The sequence below is a fragment of the Lepidochelys kempii genome, chromosome 7 (genome assembly GCF_965140265.1).
Source record: "Lepidochelys kempii isolate rLepKem1 chromosome 7, rLepKem1.hap2, whole genome shotgun sequence".
Classification (NCBI taxonomy): Eukaryota; Metazoa; Chordata; order Testudines; family Cheloniidae; genus Lepidochelys; species Lepidochelys kempii.
Window position 1 is genome coordinate 61,634,064 of NC_133262.1, and position 25,755 is coordinate 61,659,818.

Consider the following 25,755-nt stretch of genomic DNA (forward strand, 5'->3'; position numbering starts at 1 on the left):
TTCCATTTCAAAGCAGTGTAGATCAAAGAGCACTATGGAACTTTTGGTGAGTGGTAATACATGAACACTTAATGTGCAGCAGGCTACAACAAGCTAGATTTACACCCTCTAGCGTGCCCTAAACTAACTGTTCATATAGACAAGCCTTGATACCAGCTATTATTTTGACCCACAGAGGCAAGTTCCATTCATTTCAATGGATTTACACAAGTAAGTAGCATGACTCATTGCATGTCTAATCCTTTTACACTAGTTTTCCAGCATTATGGTTTAGCAGATAGTGCTTTGCCTTCTTATGCCAAATAAAGACCACTCATTTAGGTCCATTGTGTAATCTTAGAAATTATAGCCCACACCCAAACCAAATAACCAGCCTACCGTGGATGACCGAGAATGTTCTCAATTCCACTTGATAAAAAGTATGATAAGGAATATGATACCTCTACATGTGTGGGAGAATTACATACTTAGTGCTGTCAAAGTAGTGCTTTGACATACTTAGTCATTTACATACTTAGTGCTGTCAAACAAAACCTATATATTCTACCTTCCTGAAACAACAAATCTATTGTAATTAGTAAGCTTCAGGGACTGACGTAGAAGCATGTTCTTCCAAGCTGCAACATTTAAAATGGAAGGAAGGAATCTGACATGTACAATAACAAGTTAATGCAAATGTTTTATTATCTAGTTTAAAATACAACCCCAAATCTCCAGGAACTAGCTGATATGGAACTCCCCAAGTATAACAAGCTGAAAGGGTATTTATTTCAGCCCTGTTCGTTGGGGTGGAAATAAATTGCAAGATCAGTATCCACAAAGCTCATTTGAAGTATCCACCATGCTACTTAAGGCAGTTATTTTCCTCCTTAGCCTCAATAAAGGCCAAATCTTTGAGGTGCTGTATACCTTCAATTTCCATTGACTTCAACAGAAGCTGAGGGTGCCTTTTTCTTTGCAGGATGAATCGTTTAAAAATGGAAAACATTTACCAAACAAATGTTTTGCACAACTGCAGATTGCCCATGGGATGTTACACAAAGGTGACAAGGTTTTATCTAAATTATTAATAAACAGGGCACTGGACTAGGACTCAGATACCCAGATTGTTGTCCCTGATCTGCCACTGACCTGCAGTGTGCCCATAGGCAAGACACCTCACTTCTCTGTACCTGTACTTCACCTCCAGCCATATGTCTGTCTATTCAGTTTTTCAGCAAAAGGACTGTCTAGCACAATGGGGCCCTGAGTGGAATTAACACAATACAAATAAGTGCCTCAGTCCAGCCGTAACTTTTTGCTATATATTTTAAGTAATAACCACTGAAAAAGAAATACAGGAGCATTTGCTCACACATTCCAGGAGAGTATATTTTCCTTTGGTGAAAATTCCTTCCATTTACCAGCAGGATAGCCAAACAGCCCTTTTCAATCAAAGTGAGCCACCCCACTAGAGAAGTGCCATAGGCTGACTTGCTATCCAGGTATCAGCAGTGTTTTCTTAGGCTTTAAATCAGAGGAACCCTTTAATTTTCTGACCTTAGTGACAACTTTATTGAAGTTATTTATGAAAAATAACTAGAGACACAGATGGCGGTGCTCAAAGAGGCCTCTCTCCTATGATTAAGGATGACATTATTAAGAGGGACTTAATACAATTTAGCCAACACACTGAAGGCCAGATCCTCCAATCAATTAAGTCCACTTTGCACTGCTCCTGAGCCAGATGCAGCCCCACACTCCCAGTATAAGTGGAGGGAGGAGGTATGATGGACCAGCACAAAGAAGAATTTATGACAGTGGCATGAGTTAGAGCTGCTCCCTTGCAGCTCTAATTTGCACCAGGGCCAGGCGGTTCAGCATTAGGGAGTGAGAGTTGAGACTCCATCCCTACATCTTTTCAGATGAGTTCTGAATTCCTAAACAGATCGTTGAACAGCTGATCCCAATGTCCACTCCAGATGAAGGACCCCAAAAACATCCCTTCAGCATTGGAGATGCAGACTAACTAGTGTGTTATATGGGGATTAGAGAGAAATCTCGGATACATTTGAAGGTCATCAAATGCTTCCCTAACAACCTGACCCACAGGCAAATTTAATTTACTTCATGGGAGAAGACACTGTTGTTGGTGCTCAGTTCTGGGCTGCCTGTTTCAACTGGAAAACTTGTCATCTTGTTGTAAGAAATAAAAGACAAATCAGCACTAGCCGAGGCAAGCACAATGTTATTTTTGCAGAGTCAGGAGGATCAAACAGCTGGGCTCTACCCAACTCATTCCTTCACTATGATTCTCCTTCTGAACAGAGAGTACCCTCCGGGATCCACAATTATCCATGCACAAGTTAATAATGTGATGTGTGCTAAAGAACTCAATGTGAGAGATTGGCGTTCATAGCACAACACCTACTTAGATCTAAGTAGTAAGAGCAGAGCAGCGGCCACTGTGCTGCTAACACACAGGTGTTGGGAAGGTTGCATATTTCACTGTGAATGTCTTCTACAACTTCGATACCTCAGCTCTCCGTATTAATTGTCACGATTTCCTGAACAAATGTTAGGACAGCAATAACTTGACTTAATTATAACTTTTTAGAGTATCCCAGTCATTCTTTGTGTGTTGCCCAACGTAATACTTATTTAATATGTACATATAAATATACCACTAGGACTAGTGAGTACTGTTAATCCTTTTAAAATCTGTCACACTAAACTGTTCAGTATGACCGGTTGAAAATTTTCAGACAAGTTTTTTTCCCCATGGAAAACTGGGCTTTTGATGAAATGAGAATTTTCATGAAAACTGTTTGCTTTCCTTGAAATGTTTCTGATTATTTGTTGGAAAACAGGTTTTTCTGGTTGAGAGTGGGTATTGGCTGAAAATTGTTGGTTTTCATTATTTTAAAACGAAAAAAAGTTTTCTGCTAAAAAAAATTGAAGACAAAAGGATTTGATAGTTTTTGTCAATTTTGGTCAGGAAAAAAATTTCTGAGGAGCTCTACTGCTCAGAATAGTGTTACTGAATGATATATTTGCTCTGTAATAGACAAAACGATGAAATTATGCAGTGAAGGTCTTTCAAATGGGCTGTTTCAGTCCAAAAAACTTATAATTCCTTTTATTACCAAAATCAAAACCAGAAATCGTAAATAAACATGAGGTTTTTAATCTAAATAAGAGTTCAGTGTTGAAGTTAAACCAAAAAAAACAGTTCATTTATTATATAATATATTTCCACACTTTCACTGGAAATAAGCCATTTAGTATACTTTACAAACCCTAACATTTGCTTGGCTGACAAGATGCATTAAAAATGATAAATGTTGTTAGTTACCTCCTTCATTTTAGGAATGAGGCCTATTTTTTGCTAGCTGGGAACATCAGCTTAAAAAATCTTTAAGCTAACGTTAAGGCACTGATTCAGTTTCAACAAGGTATATAAAGATTTGCCTAAGAGCTTGTCTACACAGGGAAATGGATTGTTTGGAAGAACTATACCAGTATAACTATAGTGTTATGGCTACGCTGGTATAATTCCCATGGGGACACTATCTGAGAATAAAATTGACTTTTTCTAGTATAATTACTGCTTATTATACCAGAATCAGGTTGCCTTTATCCTCAAAGTGTCCACATGGGGAGTTATAGCAGCATAGCTATAGCTGTATAATCATAATTATACTGCTGTAGTTCTGCTGGTCAATTGCTAGTGTAGACAAGCCCCAACTTTCAGCAAATGAGAAGACTCATGGGCCTCAATGGGGCTATGTGTTTAAATGAAGGCTCAGGCTTTAGTACCTTGCTGACATTGGTGAGGCCTCATCTGGAGTACTGTGTCCAGTTTTGGGCCCCACACTACAAGAAGGATGTGGATAAATTGGAGAGAGTCCAGTGAAGAGCAACAAAAATGATTAGGAGTCTGGAACACATGACTTATGAGGAGAGACTGAGGGAACTGGGATTGTTTAGTCTGTAGAAGAGAAGAATCAGGGGGGATTTGATAGCTGCTTTCAACTACCTGAGAGGTGGTTCCAGAGAGGATGGTTCTAGACTATTCTCAGTGGTAGAAGAGGACAGGACAAGGAGTAATGGTCTCATGTTGCAGTGGGGCAGGTATAGGTTGGATATTAGGAAAAACTTTTTCACTAGGACGGTGGTGAAACACTGGAATGCGTTACCTAGGGAGGTGGTAGAATCTCCTTCCTTAGAAGTTTTTAAGGTCAGGCTTGACAAAGCCCTGGCTGGGATGATTTAATTGGGGATTGGTCCTGCTTTGAGCAGGGAGTTGGACTAGATGACCTCCTGAGGTCCCTTCCAACCCTGATATTCTATGATTCTATGAATCAAGGCCTAAAGAAATATAAGGCCATATTGCCCCCAGCTCTTACACAGGTGCCTGGGTATAGGGGGTACCTTCCTGAGCACAATCCCTCGCTGAGTTCCCCCTGGGGTGAGGGTGCTTGGGCCCCAAGACAGGCCAGTGCTAGAATGACACAATTTGGCCATAGTCCGTAGCTTCCTGAATTTCTCTCTCTATCTCACCTCCCACCCCCAACACACACACACACCCCTGATGTGGTGTAATGCACATGTTTACAGTCAGCATGAGTTTGGGACGGCTGCATTACTCATAGGAGGCAAAGCAACAAGTGAAATATACCTGTCATCCTACACAAGTACTGATAACAGTTGATATTGCACCACATATGGCCTATATTATAGAACATTATTCTAAGAATGTTTGAGAGAGTTTTAAAACATTTTAAGGGGACTATTTCTTGTATCCCTCTGCCTGCGAAGCCATGTGCCTCAGTTTTCATGAGGCCAACTGTACAACGCTCAGAGAAAAGGAAAAAAATCAAGCTAAAAATATAATAAAAATAATAAAAAAAACTATTCAAATGATCTAAAATAACTTTCCTATAGCTAAAAATTCAATTTCTTGTTTCTGATGTCATCAAAGTGCAGTTGATTTCAGTGAAAGTTGCTGGGTACTGAGAAATTTTAAAAACAATCAGACCACTTATTTAGGTGCTTAAACATGAGATTTTTAGACACCTGTTTTTGCAAATATCAATTCTGCCACAATTTGAACCTGTGGTTTCCACCAGGCTGCTGTGGGTATTTCAAATCGATGATCGCATCACTAAGCCACCACCCCTCCAATGGATGCTGCACCGTGAGGGTTCTGGCATTGCCTCTTTAAAGAAAATAGATGTATTGAAACATACTTTGCATCTTAGATAATTGACAGATTACACAGATTCAATCACTAGTCAGAACATGGACTCAGCACATCATTAGAAAGACATTTTGCTTGCAGCTGACATAGTTTTGGAACCTGATTCTGAGAAGGCTTTGCTGGTACAATAAAAGATCAAAGCAAGCAGAGCTAGTTAGATTGGCCCAGATCCACAAATCAACAGAAGTTAGAAGCCTACGTACCTTTGTGGATCTGGGCCTTTGTATGTGCCAGTCCTGTGCATATCTGGGTTTTATTTTCATTAACAAGTAGCCTGAGCTCAGTTCTTAAAAGGGAGAAACAAGGGCTGACCTAGGAAAACTCAGCCAGATAAAAGTTTTAATGTATTTTTGCTCTTCCTGTAAGAGGAAGGCAAGTTAAATATTGCTCTTGCAAGAGCAATGCCTTCATGTTGTGCTGTAGCACTTGGCATGATTAATTTATCCTAGCACTCTAGCTACCAAAAAGGCTTTTCCAATTCTGAGCTGATAAGTAGTTAACCATCTTCATTACCAAGAAATTAAATAAATAGCATTTCTATTCAGAGTTTCTTCCAGTAAGTTATTTTGGTGCATCCTGGTCCAACAGTGTTACTTCCTCTTATTGGTTCTATTCTTGATATCAGAAGCAGGGCTATTGTGATCGCAGCTAGAATTGTTTATTTAGACAGTAGATAAACATAGCACAGGATGAAGTATAGGACCTTAAGTTTCCTATTCACACCAAATATTGGTCACCATGGACACATTTTGAAGATCACAAATTATTAAGTCAGTGGAGTTGCAAGGGTGTAGTCAAAGATAGAACTTGGTCCCCTATTTGTAAGTTATAAAACAATAAATCTGATATAAAGGAGGAAAGATATGGCTAATATACAAAAAAGCTTCTAAATTACACTAGATAAAATCAAACCATTTAAATAGAGATTTAATGCATTAAAAAGGGTACTACCATGCACAGGTAGTTAAACACTCTAACATATTTCTATAATACACCGAATAATTTATTTTCATTGTAAACAATAATTACTGTTATGGACTTTTAAAAATACCAATATGAACACAAAATCTGATAACAGTATGGCACAGACAGACTGAATGAAGTTGCACCAGGAAGGCTTTAGTTTCAAATTTTCAAACTTGCTGCCAGTTAGAGAGGTAGCACGGTCTACGGCAATGTTTCTCAGACTACGGGGAACAACCTGGAAGTGGGTTGCACACCAGTCCTGATTGGCTGGTGGTTAGAACTGTTTGGAAAAATTATGAAACATTTAACAGTTAAAAAAAAATTTTTTTTTCTGTACATTTCCCCCCATTTTTACCCCCATGATGCAAAAGTTTGTTGGAGTGGGTAGACTGTACAACAGTTTTTTTTGGTATTTTGTGGATTGTGGACCAAAAAAGGTAGCGTCTTCTATCGAGAGGAATGAGATCAGGGTTAGGACATAGTCAGGAGTTTCTGGGTTCTAAGCCCAGATGTTACTCTAGCTTGCTGTGTGGCCTGGGGAAAGTCACCTCATGGCTCTGCCTCCACCTCTGCAGCTGTAAAACAGGAATAATAATACTTACCATGCCCAACACACAGGGATATTCACAGATCTTACTTGTTTACTGTCTGTACAGCACTTTGAACATATAAAGTGCTAAGTATTATTAATAATGGAAAGTAATATTCATGGAAAACTTTAACAGTGAATTTCTAATCTTTTGTCCATTTTTTTTATTGTAAATCTTTTATAACTTGAAGGACAAATGGGAATAAGCTGTAAAATGAAAGGCCAAGTGGTGCCTTCTAGACTTCCAGTTTGGATGTCTCACTCTCACAGGCAATACATGCCATGAGCTCAGTGTCTCAGCTGGTGAGCTCCCAATCCCCAGCACAATGCTGGGGAATGAATGAACAGGTAAGGGAACTCCTCATTACAATACAGTGACACTCAGCACTCTCGTCTCTACCAGTGATCTTCCACCTAACTCCACAAAATAGTCCACCTAAAATAGCAGTCCATCTAATTAAATAAAAGATTGTCATTATTAACATTTTCAGGCTTAAGTCACATGGAATGTCACAGGCCTCAAGTGCAGCAGAAGGAAGCAAGAGGCAAATCTGAAAGGTTAACTCTCTTCTCAATCTCACCTTCAGCAAGGGAGGAATATTGGGCTGAGTGAAGTTGCCACCTCACTGGTCTCTGCCCCAGTGATGAGATTTGGAAAGCCAATCCGCTTCTTTGGTGAGGGGAAGCAGGCAGGGGAGTGCCATGGGGCAACTGAGTCAGAGGAGACCACATGCTTGCATGTCTATTCCAGCAGAGTGAGAAATCAGCTAGCCCCCTTGGGTCTTTGTGGGCCCAGAGAATGCTCTTGAAGGAAAGGATGGGCAGCATGCATGATGGGCTGGGTACCTCAAAGGGGTGAGGCTGTGAATTATTTGGGAAAACTTGTTAATGTTTATCGATTTATACCAGATGCTATTCCGTAAGCAGCGAGCTCAGTGTTTTGGGAGCCCCAACCACAATTAAAAAGGTCCATTAGCCAGTGTAACAACCGACTTCACTTCATGATAGGTTAATCCCCCCCAAAAAAGCTCCTAGCAAATAATAAAACTTTCCCTCCCCAAAACACAACGGGCTTTGGAGTGGGGCCAGCAGGTTAAAGAGCTCTAGGATCTAGCAGACTATTATGAGAGATGTGGAGTTGTAAGGCAGTCACAGAGAACACTCTGCTAACACCTCTCTCACACGTATATCAAGAGGCTTTAGGTCAGCTGACTGCACCTTGGGCAGAACAAGGGTGTCTCCCGGGGCAGAGTTCATGTGTCTCAAGGAGCATCGTGAATAGGGGGGTAGCTACATGAGAGAGCTCAGCACCGCATCCAATTGTCTACAGGATGGGGAACTGGGAGAAGGTCAACTAGTCATTGGCATCCTTCCCTTAAAACTCACTGAGAACAGGGCCTGCTCATAACTATCTGGAGTACATGTATCTAGAGCAAATATGACTAATTCATAGTTACCTTTATCCTCAGGCACCTGCCCTAAGTCAGCTGCTTTACTCACACCTTGCATTGCCTCTCCTCAGTGACTGATTCAGTGGATAATAAGACAACTTCCGGTCTGCCAAGTCTCCTCAGTTTGGCTTTTAACGATCAATGGCATGAACTATCTCCAAGACTATCATGTTATTTGTCTTCCATGTACCTCAGTAAACAAAGAACAGAAGAGTCAGGTAGGGCTTGACTCACTCAGGATAACAACAGAGGTGCCGTGTGAAATGATTAGCATAAAGTACTGATGTACAAAGTACATTTCTGGGACCAGCTCCTCACCTCTGTTTCAGCCCCTTTATGCTGGGGCAACTGAGCAGGTGAGTAAGTTACATTGTTTCAGTCTCCAGCAGATGTACCAAAATCACCACCTTGCTGACACTCATTTACACCCTTGGTGGTGGTATCAGAAGATAGGTCAGGGAGTGTATAGGCAAAACATATTTTGAACTTACAGTTTATGTAAGGACCAAGTATAACCAACTTTATACCTATTTTACAGGTAGGGAAGTTGAAGCACAAAGACTGAATTATAGTTGCCTCTAGAGATGATCTCACCAAATCAAGCCTTAGGTGCATTGCAAAGACAGCGACATGCAAGCATTCATTGTTGCTCCCTGTGCTGTGCCTGTTCTGGTGATTTTAAAAAGTATTTTAACTCACACAAATGTCTTAAAGCTGCATTAATGGAATATTGTGGTTTGGAGACAATACACAAAGCATGCTCACCATTGCCTCAAGTTTGCCCCTCCGTGTGTACTATAGACCACATGGAGCACTCTCGGCAGGGTCTGGGAACGGAGAGCTACAGAAGTAGCTGACTTCCCCTTTGCAGAAAAACAAAAAACAGGGAGGATCTGAGTATGGAGGGCCCTTCTGTATATGGATCATGTGTAACTGAGGCCATAGGTCTATTTATTAAATCCCTCTTCCTGTTCCCACTGTGCTAGCTGCGCCGAGTCTGAAAGCAGAACCCTTCCAACCCTCACTGAAAAGATTTGCCCGCGCATAAAGCCCGGTATGGTACAGCACTGGTTTGCCATAACATTTGTGCCTAAAATTTCAGGTTTGGGGTGGGACAAATGTAGAGACTTTTCTCCCTGTCTAGGTTAACAAGTAGGGCATAGACCACCAGTGGCACCTTGGCCTCTCCCTGTGGCACATCCTGAGGACTGAAATGCTGTGGTCTAACAAAAGTCTTTGTGCTTAATATTATAGTGGCATCTGGGTTAAAATTAATGTCCTATGATATACAGGAGGTCAGACTAGATGATCTAATGGTCCCTTCTGGCCTTAACCTCTATGAAACTAAGTATATGAGCTACCAGTGATTCAGTATAAGACAGCATGGGTTATGTGAGCACTTCACAAAGTGGCCTGTTTTCCTATTACTGCATTGACTTTATAACTGTGCAGCTCATGAGCTGCCATAGTTTTTGTTGTTAAACCCTGTTTCCTGAAATGGATCACTAAACAGAGCAATATCTGGGTATGTATTGGATTGAAAATTGGCAGACAGTCTCCACCTGGGAGGACAACTGCACCAAATATTTAAAAAACAAATCAATACGGGTACTGCTTTTTAATTCAAAGAATTTTTCAATTGGCTTTAGCTGCCATTTTACATTACTCTAATAAAAAGGATTCTGACCTGCAATTTGGGATGTGTGACTGGTCTTGAGGAGAAAACTTCCTGCAGTTGAGCTAGATGCAGTATAATGAAAATAAAAATAGCAATAAATTATTTATGCTCTGTGATCATGACCATATTAAACTATGGGCTAAATCCTACAGTCCTTACTGAGTCGTCAAGGGTCTGGCCCATTGAAATCCACAGGAGTCTTTTCACTGAGTTTAAAGGGCTTTATATCAGACCTTATAGGCAGAGCTCTCATTGACTTAAGTGGGAGTTTTGACTGAGGCAGGAGTGCAATATTTTGTGCTCTCTCTGAATGGGAATCACTTGACCCATTACTAAAGTGCAGTCACCATTCTGATGGAAAGTAGCAGCTAGTTAATAGTGTACTTCTGCATAATGTAGGGCAGGAAGTAAGGGAAAACAGTACACTAAAGTGAAGAAATGTAATTCAGGCAAGCGGAATTTTACTATTCAGGCTAAGTTATCATAAACACTTCATGTCCATTAAAACAAAGCGATTCCATTGACTATGCCAGTTCCAAGAAAACTATTTAACTCACATTATTTACTGGCTAGTATACATCTCCAGAAATCTTATTTCCACTGTTTAGACTGTTCACCATAACAAGATTCTCTTGCAGAATTTCAGAGTGGAGCAGAATCATGGGATTTATAAAGGTGAGGGTACTTTCAGGTTTGTAGAACTTTTTGAAAAGGTAGGTAGAGAGGGCACCTTTGAAAAAACCCCAGACATGCACCTCTTGCTGTAATTAAACTTACTGCAGTATTTCCAATCCTACACACAAGGCAGATAATGCAAACAGCGCAGAGGAGCGTCTGGTGACTCCAGTTTCTGCTGAACGGGAGAAAGCTTGTAAGATCCCTCATAAGAGACATAAGGCCCAATTCCTATTTACACCACTCCAGCAACCACTCCAAGGCCATTTTAAGGCATAGGACTGTAGGTTCAAACCTAGGGTCCCAGCTGCTAGAGACATTTCATGAATCTGAGCTTTCAGTTAGAGGAGGAAAGTAGCATATTGCTCTCATGCTTAAGAAAAGCTTGAAAATGACAGCTGAGGATGCAGTGACACTTACCTTCATCTGCATACAAGCTGAATCAATTGCTTTGGGGGTGTGAACTGCCCAGGCACCTCAATGAGGTGTTACCACTAAGACCCACTGCTTTGGGGGACCCTGCCAATACCACCCCAATGAAGAACACTGTGGAAGGATAAGGAGAGTGCAGTGTAGCTGGCCCGCCCACCTAAGGGATGTAAGAAATGGGGGACTCCCCCCTTTCCCCGCTGCCTATAAGGGAGTAGAGCTTTTGCTGTTGTTCCTGCAAAGACGGGGCAGCCCAGGCAGCTGTCCCTGCCTCTCTGGGAAGAGAAGGAGGCACCATGCCAATGCCCAAGGGAGTGGGCAGGGCTATAGGTGGAGCGATATCATGGTGCACCTAGGGTCCCAGATTGCCCCTTTGCAGTGGTAGAGTAAAGGGTGGTGTAAAGGGGCAATAATGTAAATATAAACCAGGCCCTTAGTACCCAACCTTCAGCCTGCTCATTCCCTATTCTACTAAACTACAACAGCTAAAACATTTAAAGTCAGCTGGGACAGAATCAAAATGTGGCTCAACATGTCAGGCCACAGCAGGCACAAACTCACTTCTGTTAACATTGAATATGCCTTTATTAATAGGAAAATCAGCTATTAATTATTTGTATTCTCATAGTGCCTAGGAGCCCCACTCATGGACCGAGACCCTACTGTGCTGGGTGAAAAGACGGTCCCCACCCCAAAGGCTACAAATGGCTCAGATTGTAGTAATCATTCACTGTTCTCTTCCTGTAATCTCTGTGCATGGTCCTAGTGAATAAACATTGCTACATGTCTGAGTTCTCCAACAATAAAAACCTGTGTCTGATCCGTTTTGCCTTCACCCTGCAGGTCCAAGGAGAGGGTAGAGTGAGCCTGCCCTTTGAACAGCCCTTGCTCTGAAAGGTGTGGCTGCCATGGCTGTTCATTCATTCTCTGAGGTTCTCAAATGGCCAGGTACAGGAATGGATGAAAAGCCTTATTCATGAACCAGGCCCAGCTATGCCACAGGCAGGTAGGGACAACACCTTTTGTTTGCTCAGGGATTTTTCACCCAGTGCCCTGCAAGGAGTCACTCTGAAGCTGAAAGGGATTTCAGCCATCTAATGACTTCAGCGCTGCTCCATGTGAGTAATGGCTTGGCCATGCAAACTACACTGCACATCCCCACAAACTAGAGGGGAAAACCAGAAAGTCACAGGTTATCAGAAGGATCCTTTTGCTGTGACTCTAAACCCATTTTCAGTTCCTCTGCTCAGAACACCTCACTGACAGCACTCGCTCAGAACCATTCCCCCTCCACTCGCAAAGTTTGTCAGGAGACCGGGGTGTTTACTACCTGGGAACTAGGTTTGCCAATTTTGGACAGACATATTCCTGGAGGTTTTATCACATGACATGATCTTTAATTAAAGATTAATCTTTACATTCCAGGAGATTCCAGGACAATCCTGGAGGGTTGGTAACCCTACTGGGAACCAACAGACCCTACCTCCTGGCTGGATTCACCATTACCTCCTATAGTCATTTACATTAGTTCGAAGTGGGTATAAAACATAGCCATGCTGATTTAGGAGCCTTTTACTTTTCTCTGCACCATTTAATTATTTACACCAGTGCAAAGTGAATCAGGCTTAAAATGCCTGCAGCTGAGTTGTATTGGCTCCTAGTAACTAAATAAGCATGGTTAGAAAGTTTGATACCCAAAAATTAACCTAAGAACAACTGGCTGGGGAAAGACATAAACATGCAAAGGTAAAGAAGTTTAAAGAAAATCTGCTTCGTGGACACCGCTTCTGTCACCAATGGCAATCCCTTTTAGCTCACCTTAAGTCCAGCCATTAACATTTGATGCCTTCTGCAAATGGATCAAAATATGCACAAGTGATGTATATCAGTCTAATAATAAGATACAAGTTAACCTTTGGTCATGTTGCTTTGCACATGTCAGAACATGGGCAGCAGCACTGTGAATACACAGGAGTCTGGATAACTGGGAGGGGAAAGCCCGGGTAGAGGAGATGAGGGCATCCGTGTGGATTCCAGCAGGTGTGGAATTGTGGCATACTCCAGCACTGTTACTGAGGCGCTGCTGAGATATTGCAGCTGAGGTTTGGTGCTAACTACCTGAATTGCAGGGATGAATGAGAAGGAAATTCAGAACAGGTTGGTATTGCTGACAAAGTATACAGATAGAACCAAGACATACTGCTGATTTCTTTAGTGTTGCATGTTCTCACACTAGTAGCTGGTTGCTGGTTACACCCAATGCTGATGCCGAAGAACTATTGACAGTAATTGTGACTGACTAAATAGTTTTTCCAGGGAGACTGGCCTTATTTGTTTAAAGGTCTCTTTAGCACCCTCTAACACAGATTTCTGCTCTGGAGAGCTACACTCAGGATCTTATTTTTCAGTCATCGCTTCCTTCTCCCCTGCTCTACTTGACTCAGTGGCCCAGCCCTTCCTCTGACTTCCTCTTCCTGGCTGAGCTTCTGTCAGAGTCCCCTCCCTTCCTTCATGATTGAGTGGGGAATTTTATTTTGGGGGAGAGGGGAAGGCAAGGGGATGGACTGGTAACTACCAAACACCTTCCACATGTCACACAGCAGAGTCTGAACCTTTTAAATCTTGACAATGGTCTTTTGGAGCCAGATGCTGTCACCTTTCTTCATGCTGAATAATAACCCCACTCCTCACATAGTCCTTTTCATTTCAGTGGGACCACTCAAGGAGTAAGGTGGTACACTCACTGATAGGAAGGATGGCAGAATGGGGCTTTTATTGAATAGTCAAGGAAAAGGAAGACAACCACTGTGAGGACTATTGTACTTAGGCTGATAGCAGAGACCATAGAGGGCTCTTCATGCAAGGATATCCATCTACAGGTATTTGAAGGTCTTTAAATGTCAAAGAGTAAGGGAGTCCGAAAGGCTGGAACTAGGAATAATGAACTTTTAGGCTAGTTGGCACACACTGAAGTCTATGAGAGAGGGAGGATAGTCTGATGGTTAAAGCACCAGACTGGGATGTAGAATATCAGGATTCAGTTCCTAGCTCTGTTACTGACTTCCGGTGCGACCTTTGGCAAGTCACTGAACACCTCATTTCTCCATCTAAAATGGGGATAATCCTTCTCCTTTGGGCTGTCTTCCCTATTCACATTATAAGCTCTTTGAGGAAGGATCTCTCACTACGTGTACAGCATCTAGCACAAGACTCCGAGAAGCGGGGGCCTCTAGGGGCTACTGGAATATAAATAATTATTATTTGTGGGACTATTTTTAAACACTTTTGCAGGTTGCATTTTTTTAAATAAAGAACATTGCTTTCCTTACAACATAAATACTTCCGCATGCACGTGCTGTAACTCCAAAAGCAACAATTGTGTAGGGAAGGTGGATTTTTACTTTTATAAAGGTATGGAGTTTTTTTTTAAAGGTTTATATTACCTTTAAGATATGGATACTGTTGGAGATTTTGTGAGATACATAGCTTATAACAACATCCATAGGCCTAGATGTGCAATGGGATCTGCTCATACAGACCATGTTCTTTTCCACCCCTACAGAAAATTTCTACTCTTTAGCAAAAAACCAAATGCCAAAATCACTTGATTTGGAAATGGTGCTGCAGTGCCTGATGGGAATTGTATAGTCTGGATGCCTCATGCTCTCTCACTCCTCTGGAGGCCAGGTTCCTTCACTTGGCTACATCTCCCCTGATGCACTACAGTCTCCAATCTTGCCTGTGCGTTTAACATTTATGCATGTGCGTAACTTTAATGGGAGTTTTCACACGCTTAAAATTAAGCATGTGTGTAATTATTTCCAGGAATAACTAGCAGTACTCAAACACAAAACCCCACTAACTCCCACTACAGACAGCTTTATGTTTCACCTAGCCACCTAAACAAATAGTAAATTTCACAACTCCAGAAATAAAACCAGTTAAAACCCAAAACATTAATTATGGCAGTTAATCAAATGGTCTAAAAATAGTCCTATTACTATCAAACCCAAACCATTCACATGTAGCTAGACATGATAATTTTAATAATGCTAATAGTTAGCAAAGAACAAACTTTAGAAAGGTTTCAGAGTAGCAGCTGTGTTAGTCTGTATCCACAAAAAGAAAAGGAGTACTTGTGGCACCTTAGAGACTAACAAATTTATTTGAGCATAAGCTTTCGTGAGCTACAGCTCACTTCATCGGATGAAGCTCACGATGTAGCTCACAAAAGCTCATGCTCAAATAAATTGGTTAGTCTCTAAGGTGCCACAAGTACTCCTTTTCTTTTTGTGAATACAGACTAACACGGCTGTTACTCTGAAACTGTAAGGAGAGTAATCACTTAAGATGAGCTATTACCAGCAGGAGAGCGGGGGCTGGGGAGAAGAAAACCTTTTGTAGTGATAATCAAGGTGGACCATTTCCCGCAGTTGACAAGAACGTCTCAGGAATGGTGGGGGTGGGGGATAAACATGGGGAAATAGTTTTACTTTGTGTAATGACCCATCCACTCCCAGTCTCTATTCAAGCCTAAGTTAATTGTATCCAGTTTGCAAATTAATTCCAATTCAGCAGTCTCTCGCTGGAGTCTGTTTTTGAAGTTTTTTTGTTGAAGTATTGCCACTTTTAGGTCTGTAATCGAGTGACCAGAGAGATTGAAGTGTTCTCCGACTGGTTTTTGAATGTTATAATTCTTGACGTCTGATTTGTGTCCATTTATTCTTTTACGTAGAGACTGTCCAGTTTGACCAATGTACATGGCAGAGGGGCATTGCTGGCACATGATGGCATATATCACATTGGTAGATGTGCAGGTGAACGAGCCTCTGATAGTGTGGCTGATGTGATTAGGCCCTATGATGGTGTCCCCTGAATAGATATGTGGACACAGTTGGCAACGGGCTTTGTTGCAAGGATTGATTCCTGGGTTAGTGGTTCTGTTGTGTGGTGTGTTGTTGCTGGTGAGTATTTGCTTCAGCCCCCAACTAAAACCTCTCCAATGCATCATCAAGGATCTACAACCTATCCTGAAGGACATCCCATCACTCTCACAGATCTTGGGAGACGGGCCAGTCCTTGCTTACAGACAGCCCCCCAACCTGAAACCTAATTCTGTCAAGAATTATAACATTCAAAAACCAGTCGGAGAACACTTCAATCTCTCTGGTCACTCGATTACAGACCTAAAAGTGGTAATTCTTCAACAAAAAACTTCAAAAACAGACTCCAACGAGAGACTGCTGAATTGGAATTAATTTGCAAACTGGATACAATTAACTTAGGCTTGAATAGAGACTGGGAGTGGATGGGTCATTACACAAAGTAAAACTATTTCCCCATGTTTATCCCCCACCCCCACCCCCCACTGTTCCTCAGACGTTCTTGTCAACTGCGGGAAATGGCCCACCTTGATTATCACAACAAAAGGTTTTCTTCCCTACAGCCCCCGCTCTTCAGCTGGTAATAGCTCATCTTAAGTGATCACTCTCCTTACAGTGTGTATGGTAACACCCATTGTTTCATGTTCTCTATGTATATAAATCTCCCCACTCTATTTTCCACTGAATGCATCTGATGAAGTGAGCTGTAGCTCACGAACGCTTATGCTCAAATAAATTTGTTAGTCTCTAAGGTGCCACGAGTACTCCTTTTCTTTTTGTGAAACTTTAGAAAGAATCCCATAAAAGTATTCAAAAGCTAAACCAAATAAATTTCAATTTAAAACTCATAATGGAAATGAAAGCCATCAAAATACCCTAAAGTTTTCTACAAATCCTTTAAATCATGAAAAATCATGACAATTTTCATTTATAAAAAACAAACAACACAAAACCACACCATCGGTGAGGATTTGGGATTTGATCCTAGGATTTTTTGCAGGAGCATTTGGCATAGTTTTGTAAAGTTGGATGCCAGCATCTGCTATTTCTAACTTATATTTTTGATTAGAGGTATTATTGGCAAAATACATATAATTTTTACATTTTGGGAATTATTTATTTCCAAAGGGAGAACTGAGGAAGCATCTCTACTTAACCTAGACAAAAACACCACAAAACATTGTGTAGGGAACAATTCTGCACTGGCTAAAGGATGAACAAGGTGATTTAGCAGGCATTTTCCACATCTGATTTGCACATTGCACTCCTCAGTGACACTGGTTAGAACAGAGGAAGTCACAATGGCTGAGGAGGTAGTGTATAGTCTTGTACTACTCAAGTTTGTTTGATCAGTTACAACACTTTATAGAGCATAAAGCAAGGTCATCCCAGGAGAGAGCTTTCCTGTGTGATTCTGTTTTAGCACTCAGAACTTGGATTATAAATATCTGTTCCAGACTAGAGAGAGGAAACTTCACTTCACTCCAGCCCTGTCTACATTACAAAATAGAGCTGTTGCAGAAAATGGTTGCAGCTGAACCAGCATTGATCACTATTTAGCTGTCAGTGGAGACAAAGACAATTTATGTTCAGAGCAGTTTCAATGAAATTGCTATTGTATTGACAGGAGCCAATACAAATACTTTCTGGGGTACGTCAGCTGGAATATGCACAGCATGGGCTAGATGAAATGTTGCTGACCAGGTCCTCTTGTACGTACTTACAGCTCAACCAAGGCCAGATCCAAGTCCAAGCAGTTTATTTACCAATTCTTTTTTAACGGTCAGCTTGCTGACTCCTGTAAAGAATTCTCATAGGTTGGTAAGGCACTGTTTTTTTCTTTACTGAAGCCATGCTGGTTAATTCCTATCATACCGTGCGCATCCAAGTGTTTTATTGTTTTTGCTAATTTACTTAGTGCTGACGAAAGGTTCAGTAGTATAATTTACTAGGTCACAAGGACAGTTAGCTTAACACATAGGAGGGGGGGGTTCTCTTTAAATTCTGGAGATCAACAGCCAAGCCAGTTGGTGCCAGCTGTGAGCAAGCAGTATGGTCCGAGTTTCTCATGCATTGGAGTCAGATATAATTGTACAATGTGGTACAGAGACCCCAGGTGGAACTTTCTAACAAGTACCTTTGTTTCTTGTGGGCTGCTTAAGATATGCACAGTACAAGGCAAATTCATCCCTGGATTCTGTCCATGAATTTGTCCCTATGACTTACATGAAGTTTATCTAGGTCCCACACATGCAACTTCAGAACCAGTGACATTACAGTACAGCTTTTCTATCCAAGGTAGCAGTTCATCTAGTGTAAGTGACCTCCCGGGGCAGAGTAGGAATCAGAGTAGGACTCAGAATGGGATGGTGCATCTAGAAGGGATATGGCGAGCAGCCACGGCACCACCTACTTCATGTCCACCTTCACGGGAGAAGCAAGAGCAGTTTTCAGGGTCAAGTGAAGTAGGTAGCTCCTTGCATGCCCTTGCTCCCCTGCATACACGTATGCAGGTAAGTTCATGTTGGAGCCTCTAGTAATATCAAATCAGGTCTCTAAACACCACAAGCAATTTATGGGCCTAACTGTGCAAACACTTGCTAGCAGGCACCGTGTTTACTCCTGTGAAGTCTCATTGAAATCAATGAAACTATTAATGGGTGTAAGTTCTACTCCTGATACGAAGCCTTTGCAGAACCAGGCTTTATAATACTTAACAACAATACTCCGCTCTCTCATGACATCTTCCATCCAAGGCTCCCAAAGTACTTTATAAAGCTATGCATGAAAAACATGGGAGACAGCTATAATTTTTATCAATATTATGTGTATCTCTATTTGCTTGATGATTGTAGGGAGGCCTGCTGTATGGAGGGCTAAAGGTTAACTCAGTACTAGCTGGCTTGTAGCCCAGACAGGAAGCCAGACAGTGACTTCAACTCAACTGCTGGTACTCAGATGGACAATGCAGAGGTTAATTCCTTTGAAGATTACCTCCTCCTGGGCCTCTCAAGCAGGAAAAGTGAAACAAAGCACTTGGGAGGGGTTAAAAGCCTCAGCCCAGGGGCTAAGAGGGAGACAAAGAGAGGCAATGACTGCCATGGAGACACTGTCCCTCCACACCCAGACATTAGGGGTTGGGGGAAGTTACACATGCCTAAAGCTGGTAGGTAGGACAAGATGCATGTAGGCCTTTTGTTATTTTCACACTTTTCTTCTCTGTTCTGTCCCTGTGAGTAAATAGGTAATGCTTTGTTCTGAAGAGGCTGGTCTGAGTTACTGCATTTAACTACTGGTCACAAGCCTCTATGGCAGATACCAAAACCAGCTGGACCTGCTAAGGAAACATGGAAGGCAAACTGGTCTGCAGTAACCTGGAGACTCAGTTTAAAAGCGGGGTGAATCATGGGATTCCACCCCAAGAGAAGCTGAGGTGCTGGGCTTGGCACTTAAAGAGGTGCCCGTGAAGAGACAAAGAGGGTCAAAGGTGTAGCTTACCCTGAACTGTGACACTAATTCTCACAGTATACCTGGAAGGAAAGTAGTCTCCTGTGTGCTGGAATGTGGTATCCATTCTGCATCAGCAACAGGTTTTAGAAGGGGAAAGAGAAGAATAACTTTCCCAGTAAAGCCATCAGGGGAAAAGAAGGCAGAAAATAATTTTATTAAGATAATGTTGAAGTAAAAAGAAAATGGTACAGAGTTTAAGCATAGAAGTTTCTGTTTATCAGGGAATAAGGTACAGATTATCAAGGGGTGCAAAATCCCGTTTAGGAATGGGTGGCGTAAGGAATACATAATCTGCAATCTCCCCGATTAGGGGTAAAAGTTTAACCGGTCAAAGTACAGACATTGAGATATGGGGGTATGTTGTCCATGTAATGGCTATGTTCAGGTGTGGAGTATAATGAATGGATATGATGATGGGGATGAATCTACCCTCATTTGGTGGGATTTAATGTTCAGTGAGTTTATGGTTCCAGTTCATATGGTCCAGTGGAAAAAGTCTCTCAGCCCCTTTCCCATAGTTGATGCACGATGTCGTACTGGCTCACATCTCCTGGTACTGTCGGTGGCCGGTGATGTGTTCGATGTAGATGTCCCTGGACCATCGGATGGTGTCCGAGACCATGAGGCACCACATGAGCCGTGCGTAGCAACGACCAATCCCACAGGTCTGCAGCACACGCTAGTTGCAGGGGTCCCAAGCGCCCAGGGCTCCGACGATCAGGGCATCCATCTGCACCTCGTAGCCCTTTGCTCTCAGGGTGTCGGCCACGGGGGCGTATTTTTCCAGCTTACGAGCTCGGGCTTCGCGGAAGGCCAGGGTCCTGTTCTCGAAGGAGACCGTGATGTCGACGAGGATGATCTTTTTCAACCACAATAGACTCTCCAAGGGGAGGTGCACCGTTCCTGGAGGTACTGCAATACCAGGTCAATGCGTGGAGTGGATGGAGCAAGCTCCTATTCCATCTCTCTGTTCCAAAAATCCATTTAATATATAGTCCTCAAATAGAGGACGTAATCTACTCCAAGCTGGAATCTGGCCAGAATGTTGTGGCCAATATCTCTGCTGTCATCAGTAGTGTTGATGAATCTGCCAGTGATCACATGTGGACAGGACCTCAGTTTTACATCTTACCCCCCCTAAAACCATGCTGGGGCGTTGGTTCAGCACTGATTCAGAGGGCAGAGTGCCATCTACTGAATCACCAACACCACTTCCTGTAGGACTTTGGGGTTTTGGATGTGGTATTTCCAAGTACTGATTAGATTTGTGGCTGTTTAGCTAAGGATATCACAGAAAGGATATGGGTGCAAGACATATAGGTTTTCCATAGGTACAGAAGAAATATTTGAAATGAAATATCCTGTCGTATTACACAAAAAATTTGAAGTGCATTATGCAAATATATACTGTTTCTCTGTTAGGTGCTGTTCATGTCTTACAGCAAGGAAAACTCAGTCATTTCAAATACAGGAAAGAAGGCAACATTATCTGTCCTTTGTGTCCTGTGCCTCCTCCAAGACACTTTAAGGAATGCACTTCTAAGAGAGGCAAAGAGTCCTGATGGCACCTTATAGACTAACAGACGTATTGGAGCATAAGCTTTCGTGGGGGAATACCCACTTCGTCGGATGCATAGTATAAGCTTTCGTGGGTGCATGTATGCATCCGACTAAGTGGGTATTCACCCACGAAAGCTTATGCTCCAATACATCTGTTAGTCTATAAGGTGCCACAGGACTCTTTGCCACTTTTACAGATCCAGACTAACACGGCTACCTCTCTGATACTTCTAAGAGAGTAGTCATCTTACTTAACAGCTAGGCATGGTTATCTCATATTACAAAAAGATTAGCCAAACTTTTCTGGGAGAGTTATACTTTTATCTGTAACTTTGGTTGAAGAAATCTTCTTTTTAAATAACTCCTAGATACACGTGCGCACACACCCATGCCCCAGCTCAAATGTATCTGGTTACTGATACTGATAAATGTATTTGTCCCTTGATATGAAAAATGAAAGATCACAGCCTCTGGCTCCCTGCATGGTAGGTGGCTGGCTCTAAATGGTTAAACAGCACATTTTCACTGAGGTGGTGCTGGCATGCCAGCACAAACAGCCACAGTTGTACAGGATATATAACTTGTTCCTGCAACCCTGCCAAGTCCAGGCAACCTCCCCTGGAATTTGACTGCTCTTTTATAATTCCTGTGAAGAAAATTTTGCTCATATAAATGTTTGCAAAAAAGCAGCTGGAAAGGATTAGGAACATATTTGAAATAAAGTTATAAGTTAGGAATGTTTGAGATCCTTACGTATGAATTTTTGACTGTTTACCCAACTCTAGCTGTTCCCCCTTTGCTGGCTTTTTAAAATCAATTTAACTGTCTCCATAAGAGATCCTGGTGAAGAATCCAAAACTTCCCCAAACAATCTTCTCTAACTAGTGCTTACTAATTTTTGTGTCCCTAAGCAAGGTCAAGGATTGAAACAGCTGGAGACTGAGCTAATCCAATTTATAACCAAGGCTCCTCACAAATGGAGCTGTGGGATGCCTGGGAGGTCTTACATCAGCCAGCTCATGGCCAGACAAGAAGGCCCAATCCAACCATGACAGTGCATTAAAATTTCCACATTGCAGTTAATGGGAGTTTCTGGTGCACAAGCACTGGAGCATCAGTGATGCTGGAATAACCCTATTAATGAGTTTCTCCAGACAGTGACTGTACTGTGCGTGTGCTCCCTGAACACTCCATAAACGGAGACTCAAGCCTAAGATGAGCCAAAAAAGCAGGTTGTATGTAAGCCACTTAGAAGCTGTGCCAGGCTTGTCTCAGCCAGAAGCTGCTTTTGTAGAGTGAGAAGTGCTGCTACCTATGATGCAAGCGGTGCGCTGAGGATGTCAGCCATTAGGGAGGTCAATGGGGCATCTTCTATGGCCACTACAATAAAATATTTTAGCCTACAGGAATCCTAAGGACCCAGTATGCATCAAAAGAGTCCACTGCTAGAGAACACAGATTCCATTAAGCAGGATGGTAGTAATACAGTAAAACAATACTCAATCAGGAGTGCACCACTGCATTCAAGAATTCAGTGCACACTGACTATGGATAAGATCCATTATTACTACAATCCCATGTCGGATTGTAAAAACAAAAGCTTTTCCTTGCTAGACCTCACATCCTCAGCACCACTAAAAAGCCTATCACCAGCAGGAGAGTGAATTTGTGTGGGGGGGGTGGAGGGTGAGAAAACCTGGATTTGTGCTGGAAATGGCCCACCTGATGATCACTTTAGATAAGCTATTACCAGCAGGACAGTGGGGTGGGAGGAGGTATTGTTTCATATTCTCTGTGTATATATAAAGTCTGCTGCAGTTTCCACGATATGCATCTGATGAAGTGAGCTGTAGCTCACGAAAGCTTATGCTCTAATAAATTGGTTAGTCTCTAAGGTGCCAGAAGTACTCCTTTTCTTTTTACTAAAAAGCCTGTGAGAGCATTTGGGACAGACCTCCAAGATGGGGAACGGCAGATAGCTGGGGCTATATCCCAATAAGCTCACATTCCATGGCCAAGAGACTCTGTCATGTTGTAGAAAGATAGGATGATGATGCCTTTCAGCAGCATTTGTAGCACTAGAGCCTGGGAATTTATTGACCTTTGAGTAAACTTTTCCCAGCCATTCTAAACACTTAATGCTTCCAAAGATGTTCTTCCTTATAAGGATTGAATATCAGTCTCCTTTTCTTTGGTCTTTACTCCTTCTCCTGGATTTATATTTCTTTTCTGCTCTTTTAGGAAGCTTTTGTTTCTTCTCAGCTGCCCTACGTGCCCTGACAAGTGTTGATCCTTCAGCGTATTCCCAGAAATATTCCTCTTTGTGAAGAATTGGGAAATGTGGATCAACTCTGTGGAAGACTCTTTTACTGAGAATGTCTGTAGCATCTTTGCCAAAAGAGTCTAATAAAGGTGGCTTAATTTTTTTATTTTCCTTACTGGAGCAATCTTGCCATCGGCCCCAGAAATGATGGGATTGTTGTCTGCAACATCCTTGTTATCTCCAACCCATATCTCACAGCATCATTCCTGAAAATTTACATATCATACCAACAGGTGTTTACAAACTTCCTGGCAAGCTGCAATTCTTAACTAAACTACAGCTTCTGGACTACATTTGGCTCTAATGGGGTTGTTCGCAATTGCACAAGAGCTGAATTTGGCCTGCTAATGACATTGGAAGTGTACCATCTGGAAACACCTACTTGTAGAGTCACGCATCACCCTGTTTCAAAGCTTCTAATAAATTCTGGAAATGTTCCACAGCCTTTATTAAAAACCTGAATATGATGTATGGTTCCTCCTTTACCTTTCAACTAGGGCTGTCAAGAGATTAAAAATATTAATCATGATGTTAAACAATAATAGAATATCATTTATTTAAATATTTTTGGATGTTTTCTGCATTTTCAAATATATTGATTTCAATTACAACACAGAATACAAAGTGTACAGTGCTCACTTTATATTTATTTTTAATCAGAGGTGAAAGTAACCCAGTACGTTCCGGTACGGCATACTGGCAAGAGCCGGTGCGCTGGACCGGACCGGCTTTCCCAGGCGGTGATTTAAAGGGCCTGGGGCGCCCGGCAGTGGCTGGAGCCCCAGGCCCTTTAAGTTGCTGCCAGAGCCCCACTACTGGAGCCCCCAGGTAGCGAAGGTGGCCAGGAGCCCTGGGGCTCCCTCAGTGATTTAAAGGGCCCAGGGTTCCGCTGTGGGTAGCAGCAGCCGGGAGCCCCTGGCCCTTCAAATCACCACTGGAGCCCTCAGCCGCCGCTGCTACCCTGTGGCTCCAGCAGCAGGACTCGGACGGCAATTTAAAGGGCCCAGGGCTCTGGAGCCCTGGGCCCTCTAAACAGCTCCCAAGCCCCAGGGCTCCCAGCCGCCTCTGCAGCTGGTAGCTCCAGTGGTGATTTAAAGGGCTGGTGCTCCAAGCTGCCTCTACTGCAGCCAAAGCCCGTAGCCCTCTAAATCTTGATTTAAAGGGCCCGGGGCTCTAAAGGCCCTGCCTCTTCTGGTTGAGGCCCCGCCCCTTCCGGTCAAGGCCCCGCCCCTGCTCAGGACTCCAGCGTACATGTAAGTCCTTTAAGTTACTTTCACCCCTGTTTTTAATACAAATATTTGCACTGTAAAAAACAAAGAAATAGTATTTTTCAATTCACCTAATACTAGTACTGTAGTGCAATCTCTTTATCATGAAAGTTGAACTTACAAATGTAGAATCATGTACAAAAAATAACTGCATTCAAAAATAAAACAATGTAAAACTTTAGAGCCTACAAGCCCACTCAGTCCTACTTCTTGTTCAGCCAATCGCTCAGTCAAACAAGTTTGTTTACATTTGCAGGAGACAATGCTGCCCATTTCTTGTTTACCACCTGAAAGTAAGAACAGGTGTTCACAAGGTGCTGTTGTAGCAGGCGTCACAAGATATTTACCTGCCAGATGCGCTAAAGATTCATAGATCCCTTCATGCTTCACCCACCATTTGAGAGGACATGCATCCATGGTGATGACGGGTTCTGCTCAATAAAGATCCAAAGCAGTGCAGACTGACGCATGTTCATTTTCCATCATCTGAGTCAGATGCTACCAGCAGAAGGTTGATTTTCTTTTTTGGTGGTTTGGGTTCTATAGTTTCCGCATCAGTGTGTCGCTCTTTTAAGACTTCTGAAAACATGTTCCACACCTTATCCCTCTCAGATTTTGGAAGGCACTTCAGGTTCTTAAACCTTGGGTTATGTGCTGTAGCTATCTTTAGAAATGTCAGATTGGTACCTTCTTTGCGTTTTGTCACATCTGCTGTGAAAGTGTTCTTAAAATGAACATACACTGGGTCATCATCCGAGACTGCTATAATAAGAAATATACGGCAGAATGCAGGTAGAACAGAGTAGGAGACATACAATTCTCCCCCAAGGAGTTCAGTCACAAATTTAATTAACCCATTTTTTTTAATGAGCATCATCAGCCTAGAAGCATGTTCTCTGGAACCGTGGCCAAAGCATGAAGGGGCATACGAATGTTTAGCATATTTGGCATATAAATACCTTACAATGCTGGCTACAACAGTGCCATGCGAATGCCTGTTCTCACTTTCAGGTGACGTAAATAAGAAGCGAGCAGCATTATCTCCAATAAATGTAAACAAACTTGTTTGTCTTAGTGATTGGCTGAATAACAAGTAGGACTGAATGGACTTGTAGGCTCTAACGTTTTACATTGTTTTGTTTTTGAGTGCAGTTATGTAACAAAAAAAATCTACATTTGTA

General features: G+C 42.2%; 1 protein-coding gene and 1 pseudogene across 9 annotated transcripts in view; both read right to left on the reverse strand.

Annotated features, from left to right (window-relative positions):
• Positions 1-25,755, reverse strand: part of LOC140914687 (uncharacterized) — a 147,963-nt gene that overhangs the window by 26,569 nt on the left and 95,639 nt on the right. For 2 of the 9 annotated variants that reach the window (XM_073353140.1, XM_073353138.1), the window contains exons 1-2: positions 8,255-10,943; positions 7,379-7,658 (exon numbers count right to left, since the gene is read on the reverse strand). The exons of 4 other annotated variants lie outside the window; for them this stretch is intronic. The gene's annotated coding sequence lies outside the window, so the exon portion shown is untranslated. Of the gene's footprint in view, positions 1-7,378; positions 7,659-8,254; positions 10,944-25,755 lie in introns of those variants that run through there. 3 more of the 9 variants (XM_073353141.1, XM_073353142.1, XM_073353139.1) reach the window with 3 other exon arrangements.
• LOC140915411 (U2 spliceosomal RNA) lies at positions 20,311-20,472 on the reverse strand (annotated as a pseudogene).